The following is a 16,435-nucleotide window of genomic DNA, read 5'->3' on the forward strand; positions in this document are numbered from 1 at the left end:
AAGCATTTTGTGCATTGCCTTGTTCATAGATTGAGTTGCATTCTCCTTAGAAGAAAGTTTGTTATTAATCAAAATGCAAAATTCTCTCAAGATTTCACTTTATTATGCAACACACAATCAAGCCTAATTGGGATTTCTGGTTCACAGGTATTGCAGCATGACAAGGATTTACATTTTTGGATAGTGAATTTAAGAACTAAATGTTCAAACTATATGCTTATGTTCTCTATGTATGCATTGATTTGTTCATTGTCATTGTATGAAGACACCACAACACCTGTCTTTACTATGTCAGCATGTGTAGATCTCAGACAAGTAGATTTTACAGACAACAAGGCAAAGACAAGACTAAAGAGAAATGGACCAAGTACAGACTTTGTGAGAAACACTCCTCACATTTGACCAATCTAAGGTTCCCTCCAAGTAATTGTGACTCAAACAAATACTGTCCCATCTAATGATCTAGTATTTACCTGGAGAGCAATTATGATGTTTATAATAATATTATTAGTCAGGGTGTGAAATGCCTTTTCAAGCTCTAAATATATAATTACATTAAAATACAAATACAAAACTGCACTGAGAACTTTATAAAAATCCAGAAGGATAGCCAGTGTAGACTCGCACTATAAGAATTGGTTATTGTAAAGCAATCTGATGTGTACTTCTTTTTCTATAACAGAAGAATAATTGGGCATCTTGTGAAGCTTTTTTCCTATTATAGAAGTTAATCTGATAAGGCAGCAATGATGCATAACTTCAGTACTCTAGCCTTTAGGAATTGGACTACATTAACTAATCTCTACTTTCATAGGACTGTTCCTAGTGCAGTAGTCTGTTAAAAAGTAGCGGTGACATAGTAAAAAACATTTCTGTGTTGCCAAGATGCACACAGGGATTGCCAGGTACTATGGTTTTAGTTTTCTTTACTCTAAATAAGGATACCAGCTTCCTCTTTACTGACAGTAAAGCATAGATAACAACAGGCACCATCAGGTGGTGTTATTACATAACCTGATATCAATGCTATACTTATGAAGCCTAAACCAGCTGTACTAGAAGTAGTGAATACAGTAATAGAGATAAAACAACTTGAACTGGGATCTTTAGAAAAAGGTAGGAGGAGATTACATAGAAAAATGTGAAATGTAGGAACAATACATGCAGAATAGCATTCAGGAGGAGGAATGAAGTCTAAAAGAAGTCAAGATATGAATGAGCTATGTAATGTTTGACTGGCTGTGACTGGATAGATTATAAGTGGTGCATAATGTTTGCAACTAAAATATGTCAATATTCCTTGTTTTCATTTTTATAAATCTATGATCACCTGTGTAATAAGTGATAATTTAATAAAGATGTTTCTTGTTAAAAACAGCTATACTTGTAAATTGTGCATGAAAATAACTAAGATAGCAACATAGCCAGTTAAAAGATTGTTGTGAATAAAAGGCTTAAGATGCATGTGTATGTGTGTTTGTGTGTATGTTTGGTGTGTGTGTGTGTGTGTGTGTGTGTGTGTGTGTGTGTGTGTGTGTGTGTGTGTGTGTGTGTGTGTGTGTGTGTGTGTGTCTGTGTGTGTGTGCGTGTATGTGTGTTTGTGTGTATATTTGGTGTGTGTGTGTGTGTGTGTGTGTGTGTGTGTGTGTGTGTGTGTGTGTGTGTGTGTGTGTGTGCATGTGTGTGTGTGTGTGTTTTTATTGAAACTTGCATAGTTGTAAAATAGTTTTACAAGTTGCTCCTCAACATTTCACTTTGCACTTACAAATGACTTTTTAAATTATGGACTGCTGAGTTTACACTTCTTTTATCTGATGTTGCACTAAGTTATATGTATATGCAGTATCTGTCCTTTTGAATGTTTACTAATCATTTCCACTTGACATTCTCCCAAGGAGGTTATGATGTATAAGTTATTTCAGTGAAATTCTTATACTTTGTTTAACGTCATCTTGTTTGACATTTTAGACCAGTCTGTAAACCCTTAGCTTTATGTTAATGATTTGTCAGTCTAAATCCTTGGAAGCCCATGCTTTGATAGTCATATACCTCAACTTCAGGGATAATTAGCCTAATGCTTGATATAGCAAATTGGAATGCCAGTGTTTAAGAAGCTGTGGTGTCTGTCACTAGTCCAGGAATGTTAATCAGGATCAGAACCAAAATGGTGTCAACAGTTACAGGAAAGGAAACACACTGGCTAAAGTTATTTTTTCAAATTACTTTCAAAAACTCAGGCACATAGTGTAACTCACAATAATTGCTAACCCAGTCTATACATGGTTATTTAATGTCCCATAATAATAGTGCATAGAAATTTTATATACATACGTTTAATGAAATATTTGAAAAAAAAAATACCAAGAATAGGGTAGCACTTTACCATTCTGACAGTGGGAAAGATATAGAGTGAGAAGATCTAATTACAGTGTAAGTACCTAAATTGTATGCTAATGAAGCAAACAACCACAGGGGAGGAGTTCAGCAAGCTGTAAAGCAACCATGTAGACTCTGTGCTTATATTGCCCATGTATTTGAAAACTTTCCAAATACAGCCATGGAAATCTTCCCTCTCTGCACTGTACGAAGATCTTCATTAAAACATTCGAACTTTCAAAAAAAATGTATCATATGGTGTTGACCATACGACACTCGAATTTTTGAAAGTTTGATTATCTAATATAGACCCCCTAGGCTTCCTGCACCCCTTCCCCACAACACCGTGTGCACTGATGATAATTGTGCCATATCCCTGTGTTCTACTTTTCTGGTTCAGGGATAAAAACTCAGTGTCTGATGCTTAGGATGCATAGCTAGCTTACTGCTTAGTATATCTGCATGTGTGGTGTTTAACTGGTCATTGTACATTTAACTTATATGGAAAGTTTCACAGTTGATAGCATCAAACTGTCACAAAGTTATAGTGGATGCTCTAGTGAGGGATGTGAAGTAAGAAACTGTAATGTGTATAATTACTTTCTGACATGTCTCTTACTTACAGGATTTTCAAGTACAAATGTATGGTGCACATCACATGTCATGCCATGATATTCATATCTTAGGACTGTATGACAGCATGGCATTTTCTTTTCCCTTTCCTTAGTGTTCTTCATTTAAAGTTCTTATTTGTTGCCACTTTTTGCATTTGTGTCAGAGAAGGAATCACCTGTGTTTAGACAGGCATAGGCATGCTCAGTATGCCCTTGCATTGGCTAAGAGACAATGCATAACACACTCACTCACCACCTAAGGGCCTAACACCTTTCTCCTACTCACATACCTATATTAACATTGATGCCAGGCAAGTCACACAACCTTTAGCTTCCAATGTATTGGCTGTGTACTTCTTACATTAGACAGTCAGCCCTGAACTAACCAACTGCTGCATTTACAATGTAAGTCCTGAACCTGGAGTATCTTGCTTAATAATGTCATGGCATGTCCTTGTATGTCATCAATTGGTACAGTAAGCAAGTCAAAGGAGGGAGATTTTACAGAAATTACCTTAACATGTGACAGCAAAAACTTATTTGATGTATATGTGTCCATTAGCAAGTAATAGGCCAAATGCATCAAAGATTCACACAGTCATACCTCTCCAAAGTACTGATGATCACTGCATGCCCTCAGTTTAGCAACATACGTTTGTAATGGAAAATCATTAAAGAGAGAAGTTAGAAAGAAAATGAGACATACTGCAGTTTCTGACTTCACAACCCACACAAGCACAAACAAGGTAGGCTACAAAACAAGGAGAGTAATAAGACCAACATACCCTTGTTTGTGCTATAGCAGTAATTCACCTTTGGTCTCCACCCCCAAGAGAGCAGTCCATTTTGGTTTGTGGCATAACAGTAACTCACCTTAGCTAAGGAACACACTGTGCTTGTTTGTGCCATAACAGTAACTCATCTTTGCCCCCCACCAAAAATAATAGGGTACCTTGCATGTGCCATACCAGAACTCACCTTTGCTTCCCCCAGAAGAGCAGTCTTATGCTTATTTGTGCCATCCAACCTGCCCTTCAGGTGTTGCCAACTGCATATCATATTATTCCCAGTTAATATCCTCAAACATTTTAAGGTCAATGATATGGACTAGCTTACATACAGCATGCCTCTGAGTACTGGTCAGCTAACTGATGCATGACCAAGAAACACAGAAAGGTAAGACAGAGCTGTATATTTCCAAGCAATAATCGCAACAGGTTGTATGATCACTAAGTGCACTACTAAATATAATAAATGAAGAAATAACAGTTTATGCCTTGATATCAGTGTACATTCAGCTGCAGTTGTTTGTGTGAGGAATGACTTCAGTTCTTTGTTGCAAAGCTGTTTGTGTAGCAAAGTCAGATAAGGCACCCATCCTGTTTTCTGAAGGTGCATTAGAGTGAAAGTTGAAATACAGACTTATGTAGACATATCTCATGTGTACTACCATTTTCTACTGTACATGTTATAGATTGATTTTCCTCATTTCAACTATTTCTCCCTCTTTTTTAGGGGGGGGGCAGTGTTTGCATGATGCTCCTCTTAGCAGAAATGGGTTTGACTGTGCTCATATGGTTTGCAGAAAGCATGGTAGTGCACAAACTGGACATATGGACCAGCCAAGTAGCAGACAAGACCCAGACAGCCACAAATAGAAACCAAATGCATTCAATTAATACTACTGGCCATCAGATTAACAGCAAAAACTTTGCAATGAATGTTAAGATGGGAATGTCATGTAACTAAATCCTGTGGCAGAAGGTGTTAAGTTTAGGTGTGGAGTCCAAATAGTCTGGGTTCTATCATAGGGTATGCAGACTTTGTTTTACTGTTGTGACATTGCAGATTATAGCAATGAAGTGCAACATACACAACTGCTTTCTCAACCTTCTTGTAACACCAGTTGTAAGTATAGGATTACTGTGCACATGGTCCAGAGTTTGAATACAGCATATTCTATACACTTTTAATGCTGTTCCACTTTCCATTTTAGTCACTCTCACTTATAACACTTGACATAGTGTAGCTGATATTAATATTTATATATATGAGTGCTGAGACCACTAATATTGTGTCATTTATTTAATTATATATTTATTATGTATTGCCCAATTACTATCAAAAGTAATGACTGTGGGTAAACTGTGTACCATGTTCATGTAAGTATATTTCTGCTATCTGGACTGGCATGGCCTTCCCATTTGACTAACACAGTTGCACAACTGCCTGCATATCAAATAACCTTGAAATTGCATTGCTTGCCACTGTTGCGCATCACTTACCATCACACAAACATGTTGCCCAGTAGTACACACTCTCTAGGACTGTGTATGATGGTAAGCGATGGAGAACATTTTCAAATGTTGTAAGAGAAAAACGTGTGCACTCCCATTAAGCCCAATACATGCAATTGGAGAGAAAATATCATTCTACATCGGTCTTGATCTGTGTAGGCATGGTAGGCATTTGTGGAGAGGGTCTAAGATTACATGCTCAAAGATGGAGTGTCCAAGAGTCCAAAGTTTTTGTTGGACTCCTAGTGAATGAACATGGGCCAAGGCTATTGCACAGGACTATTTTGGCTTGGATTACAAATCAGAGGCATGGGATAGTCTTGACTGGGTTTTGATGAGTGCTACTGGTATCCCCCACACTGTTGAGCAATGCAGACATCACTACAGTGACTTCTGGAGGATGAAGATGGATACTCTCAAATGTTGGATTGAGGAATGTAGGACTTGGGTCAGCTCACAGATGTTTAAATATCAATTACAGAGACTACTTGTAAGAGTTAAAAGCTGAATATAGCCAGGACTGGTAATCATAATGGTATTCTGTTTTGTTTCTTCTGCAGCCATCACAGACCAAGAACAGAATGTGCAAACCCATGTCACTAGATTGGCAGAGATGAGAGAAGCATGTGGTATGATATATGCAGCAGAACGGTACAGTTACTGTAGCATTAAAAGTTTAAGATATTTTTTGTGGGTATCTTCTACAGTTGTATCAAAATGACCATGCATATCGTAACTGTTGCAGCAAGTATGCATGCATTAGTTTGTAGGCCAAACTAAAGGTACAGTATTAGACAGTAGTCAGAGGTTGTGGGTTCACATACCACACTTCCCAGCTATACGATACTGTTAATTTTTCATCAGTATTGTACAGTACATTCAAACCTCTATAACAGTGGCGCAAATGGTCAGTTGTAAACTGTAATCTGTATAATTTGAACTCACGTATGTCCAATATATGCACACATGAAGGATTGATTGCTGCAATTTGTAGTATAATGTGCATCTGTTATGAGCTGTGTAGTCTCAAAAGTAAAAACTGTATCTGTTAGAAGTTGGTAGTCTTAAAAGTAATGATAAAAGAATAGAGCAAAGTAATTTTATCAGTGTCACATATGAAGTTGCTAATGTTCTCCTTTTTTTCTCTCACCCCACCCGTTATCTTCTGTTTTTTTTTTTTTTTTTTTTGTATTATTTTTTTTCCCACAGCACACCTGTGTAGGCCTTACCCACAGGATCCTCCTGACTCATTCCACCGGCTACAGCATCAAGGCCCATTATGTCTGGGATGCAACCTAGCAGCACTCTCTGCTACCTCTGCACTACCTATCCCCTCAAGTAGCCCTGCCCCAAAGGATAGGTTACTGGTTCTCTCTAGGAGCAGTGGCAGAGGTGGTGATTTTATCACCCTTGACAAACTGCCAGAGTTGGTCCACAGGACTGTGTGTCATACAGTTGGTGCTCTCCTACGCTAGATGGTAACAGTGCTCTTCATCATTGTACTTAATAACATGAGAAGTAACAGAGATGTCAGACATTGCAGCCATTGGTGCAGTGATGTGACAGTGATAGCAGTCTAGTGGGTGATGACTCAATTCTCACTGTCAGCCAGCTTGATGTCCATGGGTTCACAATCTCCCCACCCCCACCCAAATCATGGTGTTCACCCTCTTATGTCCTTTAATATCTGTGTGTCTATTCTTGTATGTCCTGTCAGTCTGCAATTGCTTACTCACCTACCCAACCTAACTGACCTAGACATACCTACATCCCTTCCCCAGCATTCCTCTCTGTTCCCCCCCAAAAAATCGGCACCTGTCCCCAAAAATTCATCCCATACATAGCTCTCCATTTCAAACACATGTCTTCTTGACATGCTTGATTCATTACAGTTGGCTATACAACATGACTGTGTTGTGATCACCCATCACTCTGGAGGTGACAGTGCAAATTCAGCTAATATTCTGCACATTTGAACATTTTTTACTGTTGAAGAAATGGTTATGATTCTTTCCTACCACCATCTTGCACATTCCTGACCTCCTTTCACTTGGTTCTTCCCCCTGCTTGCTCTTAATTTCAACACTTTCCTATCGTCTCTATTTTTTTTCTTTAAAGACTTATTACTTGATCGTGCTTCTCACTTGTGCATGATGCACACCATCGCTCAATTATGCTTTAAAGGAAAGAAATGGGGAAGATTGGAAAGTGGTAAAATGAGGAGCAAGCAGGGGGAAAATAAAATGAAAGGAGGGCAGGAACATGCAAGAGGGTGGCAGGAAGGAACCATAGCTATGCAGTTCTTCCGTAGTAGAAAATGATCACCTGTGCAGATGATTAGCTGAATTTACAATGTCACCTGACAGAGGGAAGGGACAACAATGCAGTCATATTGTATAGCCAATTTTACTGAATCAAGTGTGTCAAGAAGACACATTTGCAAAATGAAGAGCTATGTATAGGATGAATATTTATTGTCAGACAGGTGCCTTTTTTTTTTTTTTAGAAAGAGAGAAATGTAGGGGGAAGAGCATAGGTATGTCTAGGTCAGGTATGTTGGGTAGATGAAGAAGCAATCACAAACAGACAGGGTATACAAGACAAAACAGAGGGATGTTGAAGGACACAAGAGGTTGGTGAACACCATGGTCTGGGTGCGGGTGGGGAAATTGAGAAACTATGGTCAACAGGCTGGGTGACAGTGAGAATCGAGTCCTCACCCACTGGACTGTTATCACTGTCACCTCACTGCACCAGTTGGTGCAGTGCCTGACATCTGTGTCTCCTTCTGGTGTTCTGTAAAAAGATGGAGAGCAGGTGCTCCATCTAGTATATGCGTGCACCAACAGTGTGTCACACTTGTCTTGGGTGATAAGATCACCACCTCCACCACTGCTGCCAGAGGGAACAACTGGCCTATGCTGCAGGACAGAACTACCTGAGGGGCAAGGTAGTGCAGGGGCAGCAGAAGGGGGTGCTGCCAATTTGCATCCCAGATGTGATGGCATCTGTGCCGTAATCAGTGGAGTGGGGGCAGGAGGATCCAGTGGAGCAGTCCTACCTAGCTGTGCTTTGGGAAAAAAAGAGAAGATAAGGGTTGGAGTGAAAGATAAAAAGGGGATAACATTAGTAACATGAAATGTGACATACAATGCATTTATGGAATTATTTGACTCTATTCTTTTACTCTTACTTTTAAGACTAACAACTCCTAACAAATACCGTTTCTACTCTTAAGACTATACAACTCTTAACAGATGCACAGTCTACGACAGATCACAGCAAAAAATCCTTTTATGTGTGCATATAATGCACATATGGGTGTTCTAATTATACTGATTACAGTTTATAGCAGGCCATGTGTGCCACTGGTATAGAGGTCTGAAGTTATATTGTAATATTTATAAAAAACATAACACTATTCTATAGTTGGGAAGTGTGGTTTTTGAACCCACAACCTCTGACTACTCTCAAATACTGTACTGTTGTTTTGGCCTACAGACTAGTGTATGCATACTTTCCTTTCACAGTTCAGAGATGCATGCTAAATTTGATACAACTGTATAATAAACCAAAAAAAGCTGTCTTTAACTTTTAATGCTACAATAACAGTACTGTTTGGATGCATACATACCACATGCTTCTCGCATCCATGCTAGAATAGCCCTATAGATTGTCTTATTCAGTTCTGTCTCTGCAGCAGCTGTGGAAAAAAACAAAACAGAACAGAATACCATTAAGAATACCAGTCTTGACTATATTTAGTTTTGAACTTTTACAAGTACGGTCAGAAATTGATACTTACACATCTCTGGGGCGTCCCCAGTCCTAAATTCCTTGAGCCAACATTTGAGGGTATCCCTCTTCCTACTCCATAGGACATTGTGGTTGTGTCTACATCGCTCAGCAGTGTGAAGGATACTGGTAACTCTGGTCACAGCCCAGGCAAGACCATTCCATGCTTCTGCCTTCTAATCTGAGCCACAATAGTCCCTCTGCAATAGCCTCAGCCCATGTTCCATCACTAGGAGTCCAACAAACACTTTGGATTGCTGAACACCCCATCTTTGAGCATGAAAACCCACTCCCTCACCAGAAACACCTGCCATGCCTACCACAGATTCAGACCAATATGGAATGCTGGTTTCCCACCAGTTGCAGTTCCTGCATTTGCTGGAAACAGGCACACTGTTTGAAAGTGTTGCATAATGCTTACCATCATGCAAACAATGTGCTGAAAATTTCCGAATTCAAGCAGCAAGATTGCGTGATGTTAAGCAGAGTAAATTACACGATGGGTTATTGGATCTACATGTAAAAGCATTTGGAATTGTGGCATGCACCTGGATTCAAACCCAGTGCCATCTGACTCAAAAATGAATGGATCAATGCATTAACAGATGGTGCCACAGACTCAGCTGAGTACCAGTTGTATTTTAGAGACTGAATAACAAATAGGTTCATAGGTTTGTACTAGGCTATTGGCCCTAGAGCCTATACAAGCCTAGCCATAACAATTCCCTGGCTATTTCTTCCCACACTATTTACTTCCCAGCTACTTAATCCAACTCTCTGGCTGCTGGTATTAATTCACTTAATGAACTGATATGTTCCTTTTGGGGGCCAGATTGTACTGGTTCTGAAAACAAGTATATACAATACATTTAACTGCTTTTGTATTAGTGTAGATTAGCTATAGTGCTTTATAAACAATAAATGGATATCTCGCAATAATGTTTTATAAAACATTACTGGGGAGTGTGCAATAATGTTTTATACAAATTTAATGGAGAAGATAAGACAATGGTTATATGGGGAGCAAGCACAGGGGAGTATAAAGGGAAATCCTTGCTAAACTGTGACAGTTACTATTGATTGTATAAAATATATTTGCTTCTTAATTGACTTTGTGGCAGCATGTGTTAATGCATTGCTGTTGGAAGCAGATGTTACTGGGTCCAAATATGGGTGTAGGATGGACATTTACAAGTGTATATGATACTTTTAAATACATTTACTTATATTGCTGCCACTCACCATTACTTTACATTGTTGCAAGATGTGCACCATTGTGCAATTATGCTTTAAAGAAATCAAATGAGGAAAATAGGAAAGTGGTGAAATGGGGAGCAAAAAGGGGGAAAACAAAATGAAAGCAGGGTAGGAATGTGTAGGAGGGACGTGAGAAAGAACCATAGCTATCGATGTCTTCAACAGTAAAAGATGATCATATATACAGAATATTTGTCACCTCTAGAGAGAGGCGTACAACACAATTATGTTGTATAGCCAACTGAACTGAATCAAGGGTGTCAAGAAGACACATGTTCGAAATGGAGAGCTATGTATGGGATTAATTTGTTTTGGGACAAGTACCCATTTTTGGGGGGGGGGGCAGAGAGAGAAGAATGTTGGGGAAGGGATGTAGTTAGGACTGAGTGAGGTAGGTTGGGTAGGTGAGGAAGCAATCACAGATAGGATATACACGACAAAACACAGGGATGGTGAATGACACAGGAGGTGGGTGAACACCATGGTTGGGGTGAGGGTGGAGACATCGAGGGCTCGTGGACATCAAGCTGGATGACAGTGAGAATTGAGTCCTCACCCACTGGAGTGTCATAACTGTCACCTCACAGTGCAAATTGCTGCAGTGCCTGATGTCTGCATATTCTCCTAATATGTTATACAAGGATGGAGAGTAGATGCTCCATCTTGCGTAGGTATGCACAAATGGCACACAATCCTATGCACCAACCCTGGCAGTTATTCACAGGTTACAAATTCACCACCTCAACCACTGCTCCCAGAAGGAACCACTGGCCTATCCTGCAGGGCAAAACTACCCGATGGCCCAGGTAATGCAAGGGTAGCAGAGGGGGTACTGCCAGGTTGCATCCCAGATGTGCTGGGTAGTGGTGCTGTAGCCGTTGGAGTAAGGACAGGAGGATCCCATGGGACAGGCCTATTCTGGTGTGCTGTGGGGAAAACAAAAATAAAGTAAAAAGAAAAATATTAGAAAAAAAAAATAAAAAAAGAGATAAGGGTTTTTGTGAGAAAAAAAAAGAGGGATAACATTAGTAACTTCATATGTGCCATACAAAGCATTGATACAATTATTGACTCTGTTCTGTTACCTTTACTTTTAAGAGTACAAACGCCTTACAAATTTACTTAATTGTTTTAAAACTACCTAGTTCATAACACATGCACACTATAGTACAGATTGCAGCAATCAATCCTTGAAGTGTGCATATACTGCATATATGGGTGCTACAACTATACTGATTACAGTTTACAGCAGACCATTTGTGCCACTGGTATAGAGGTCTGACATTACATTGCAATAACGATGAAAACTTAACAGTATTGTAAATGTTGTAAGTGTGATGTTTGAACCAACAACTTCTGACTACTTCCTAATATTATACTGCTATTTTGTCCTTTAGACTAATGCATGCAGAGCCTCCTTTTAGAGTTCAGAGATGCATGCTCACTGTTCTTTGAGAATATAAAACTGTTGCTTTGTGCTACAGACTAAGGCATGCAGACTTTCTTTTACAGTTGAGATATACATGCTCAATTTGATACAACTGTATTAAATACCAATTAAGTTGTATTTAACTTTTTATGCTACAATAACAGTACTGTTTTCATGCATACATACCATATGGTTCTGATATCCTTGCCATTTTTGTGACATGGGTCCTCAGATTCAGATATCTGTCTGTGACAGCTGCGGAAAAAACAGCAGAACAGAATACTATTACAGATACAAGTCTTAACTGTATTCAGCTTTTAACTCTTACAAGTTGTTACTGTAATTGACATTTACACATTTGTGGGGTGTCCCGGGTCCTAAACTTCACAATCCCATGGTCAAGGGTATCCCTCTTCCTTCTCCTGAGATTGCCAAAATGGTGTTGACATTGTTCTCCAGTGTGGGAGACACTTGTAGCACTGGTCAAAACCCTGGCATCAATATTCCATGCTTCAGATTTGAAATTTTAGCCTGAATAATCACTATGCAGTTACCAGGGCCCATGATGCTGCTCTAGGAGTCCAACAAAGACTTTGGACTCCTGGACACCTTATGTCTGAGTTCAGAAGTATTCTCCCTTACCACAAACACCAAACATGACTGCCATTAATCAAGCCCAATGTAGAATAAGGTTTTCCCACCAATTGCACTTTATATCCTGATGTATTGCTGCCACTTCTGGTTACCTCATGCTTACTGAGTATGTACACAGTGTTTGAAAATGTTGCATGATGGTTACCATCATGCAAACACAGTGTGCTGGTTCTCTGCTTCCAGTGTTTGTGCTATATGCTGCAGCATGCAAACAGTGGCCATTTATTTTTAAATGAAGAAAACTAAAGAAAGGGAAAAGCAAATGCCATGCTGTCATACTATCATTGGGCAAAATCAGTGCTATTTGTGTCATAAAAACACAAAAGACCAAATGACTGTAGAGTCTGCACACAAATTTAATACAGAACCAGAGATAAAAAACTTTAAGAGCTTTTCGTTTGCTCACTAGCAAATTTCTTCAGAAGTAAGCATACAACCAATTAAGCATTCCTAAATAGGCTCACAATTTTAAAAGTGCGGGAAACTGCAATGTTAATTGATAATTAAACCAACAACAACATTCTCTCGAACTTCCGATATTAATACATATAAACCTTATAAATGTACATAAATGTATTAAAAATACACATAAATATATTTCAGAACATTTGCTTCCTAAAATTATGCATTAGAAATGCCTTACTGATTTTTTTAAAAAATAATACCATATTGGGCAATGATGTAATAAAAACTACCAGGAAGTTTTATCTTTGTAAACTTTTAAGCTTTAAAATATGTTGGTTGTTGGTTTAATTATCAATTAACATTGCAGTTCCCTGCACTTTTAAAATTGTGAGCCTATTTAGGAATGCTTAATTGGTTGTATGCTTACTTCTGAAGAAGTTTGCTAGTGAGCAAACGAAAAGCGCTTAAAGTTTATCTCTGGTTCCATATTACATTCTTGTGTAGACTCTACAGTCGTTTGGTCTTTTGTGTTCTAATAGTTTTCATGCCTTGTCTATTTGTGTCATAGCTCTCAACCTTCCATCTCCAAAATGAGGAACAGTAGCCCTCATAATGTGGAACCAATGGTCAAAATATGGAAAATGTACTAATGGCTTACTAACATCTTAAAGTGGGACTGTTATCTGATGTTTAAAATGTGCTGGTTTTACTTACATACAAGATCTTTTAATGAATTAATGTGATTGATTTTTATTTACCCTGCATACCAATGAAAATTTTCATAACATCAGATGTGTGACAGACCCTTTGAATGTGGAACTTCATTCAACATGAACTTTTAAAACCCAAAACAAGGTATGTGAGCGATGCAATATGTGTAGTCCAGGTGGTCATAGCAGCATTTCAAGCAAATTTGCACACCAGATCTGCTTGAATTTACATGGTATTGCAATCTGCATTCACTTGAAAGCTTTTGCAGCCGGCAGTCTTATATGGAAATGCTATCTGTATTCATATTAGAAGTTTCATGGCCAGCAAGACTGCTGCGAGCTGCAAAACCTTGCTATATGGGCGCTACACCTCATTAATATGCATGCCATGATGATTCGCAATGAGCAACACTGTGTCCATGGTAACACTCTGTGTAGACTCTGTGCAAAGCCTACACAGAAGTTATTGAATCCTGGGGCTAGACTTTGTAAAAAATATTCGGGTGATAATGTCATTTAAGCTAGCGCTTACTCTGCAGTTCTACTGCCAAACAAAAAAAAAAAAGAGAGAGTGTGCTGCTCATAAGTGAACAAAGATGTGTCACAAGTTGCTTCCTCCTATTGGGTGATAACTTGAACCCCTTTGTTGAGACGAAAATCTATGCAGCCAGTTCTTATAGCACCTCAGCTTGTTAAACTGGAAATCTAACAATCTTAAATGGCAGAAAAAAATCACTAGATATGTCTTTGATTCACTGAGTATATTTGCTCTATAAAAGTTGACTGATTTAGTCAAATATCCTGAAAATTCAACATTTAAATTATTATTGTGCTGCACGAATGTCTGAATGAATACTGTCATTCATTCTGTTTTCTGTTATCACCTTTCTAAGAGACTGATAACCACCACAATTTTTATTGCTTCTTAATCTACCTACTGTTACCTTTTAACAAAAAGCCTCTTATTAGTAATATGCCTATTTCTTTTTTTATGGCTGTTCTCATATTTGTTGGTTGGATGCTCTTTTCTGTTAAATAGGCTGGAGGTTGATAATTACTCCCAAAATTCATTCTGTTTAAGTTCTTTTTCATAGCTAACTCACCTATAACATTGGCAACATCAGTATCAGGTGAGATGTTTCATGTATTTTGTCTCAACTACTAGTTTCAGAAAATATATCATGCAACTGACCACTTGTCTTAGATGTACAAGGATTGTCTTAGATGTACAAGGAATGGTGTTACTGTTTTATAATGGTTTGTGTGAACCATATGATTGTTCTCAAATAACTTGAATGGCTGGCAGACCAATACTGTACTCTTGCTGCATTTCTCATGTCTCAGATTGGCCTGACTACAAGACTTACTAACTCCAAATGCACTGATGGCAGTAGGACAAACAACACATGATCAGACCCTTTGTTCACAGCAGTGACAGCAGAGGATTCCTTGGTTAAGTCAGAGCCTTCTTGGCCATTAATTTTTGACAGTGCATTCCAATGGACCCATTTGTTCTCCCAGAGGCTATTGTCTATGGAATTTGTACTGAACAAAAAAATATCAGACATAGCTGTTGCAGGAGCATGAATTTATTAGTAATAACAACTTTATTAGCTTTCAATGGTATATATACTGTAAACTGTACATAAAAACTCTATAACAGCATTGCAGCTTGTAAACTTTATTGACACCAATACAACCATGGGCCTGTTACTGGGTGGTATACCATAAAGCCCTCCTGAATGGCCATTAATAACCATGGAGATCAACCCCTTCCACTGCCTGTGCAGTGCTGTTATGAATTGAATTCTTGGTCATCAATAGCAAACAGCATAAAAAGGTTGGAGAATGTGAACAAAAGAAGGGGTGTGAAGCCAAGAAGAGCCACCTACCAGGCTTCTAAGCCTGACCCCACTTTTTTTCTTTTTTGCTTTGTGTTACTTAGGTAATAGGTTTGGGCGTAGCTCTTATGGGTACATTGTAAATCAGTTAACGCAAATAATATCCCATTGAAATATTACTGAACTTCTTGCTAAAAGATGCTAACTGAATGTTCAAAGTGTTCCTTTAAAAACAAACTTAACCTTACAGTGAATAAGTCCAAACCAAAGCCTGATAGGAGGATCCCATCTTTTTTAAGCCACATGGCATCCTTGTCGTATAACTCTATGTGCTCCAATTCATGGACTCCTAATAATGAGCATGCTTTTGCTACCTTCTGGTTGACAAACCTGGATTTTTCTATCATTCACTGATTGTGGGCACCAAGCCAGCACAATCTGGGCACAGTTGCTGCCAATACTAAAAATAAGTGGTTCAAGTATATATTTATATTGATATATCCTGTAAAAATACAGTTACAAGATGTATTTTAGGTGTAAAACCAAGATCATTCTCTTCAACATGAAGGATGATACTGTCCAGATTTCTCATCTCTCCCAGAATCTGGGACAGGTGGCTAATCACTTGACTCCAAGAAAGAACTGGGAAACCTCTCCATAGTACCTGAAATTCTTTACAATCTAGCTCAAGGTTTGAGCCATTAGAATGAATTAAAGGTCTGGAATGGGTTTGAGAACTAAATGAATGTCCAAAAATAAGGATGGTTATAAAACCTATAAAAATACACTTTATAAACTATGCGAAAGGATTGCTGAATGTAACTTAAATAAGCATTAGAGGTCCACCTGCCTAAGGTTTTTGAGGACTTTCAAAGCATGACAGAATGACCTGAAGCAACTAAGTCAGAAGTTTGAGTAATTCTAAATGAGTGGGAACTGTGAAGGCTGGAGAGGATCCCTAAGTGTGTTAATACTTAATTGCGCTTGTTGGCGAAGTCACATTTGGTGATATCACCCCCCCCCCCCCACAGCTGCTGAATACAGCTCTGTCTCTGCT

This window comes from Protopterus annectens, chromosome 4.part0 (assembly GCF_019279795.1).
Source record: "Protopterus annectens isolate FY-2018-M chromosome 4.part0, PAN1.0, whole genome shotgun sequence".
Taxonomy (NCBI): Eukaryota; Metazoa; Chordata; order Ceratodontiformes; family Protopteridae; genus Protopterus; species Protopterus annectens.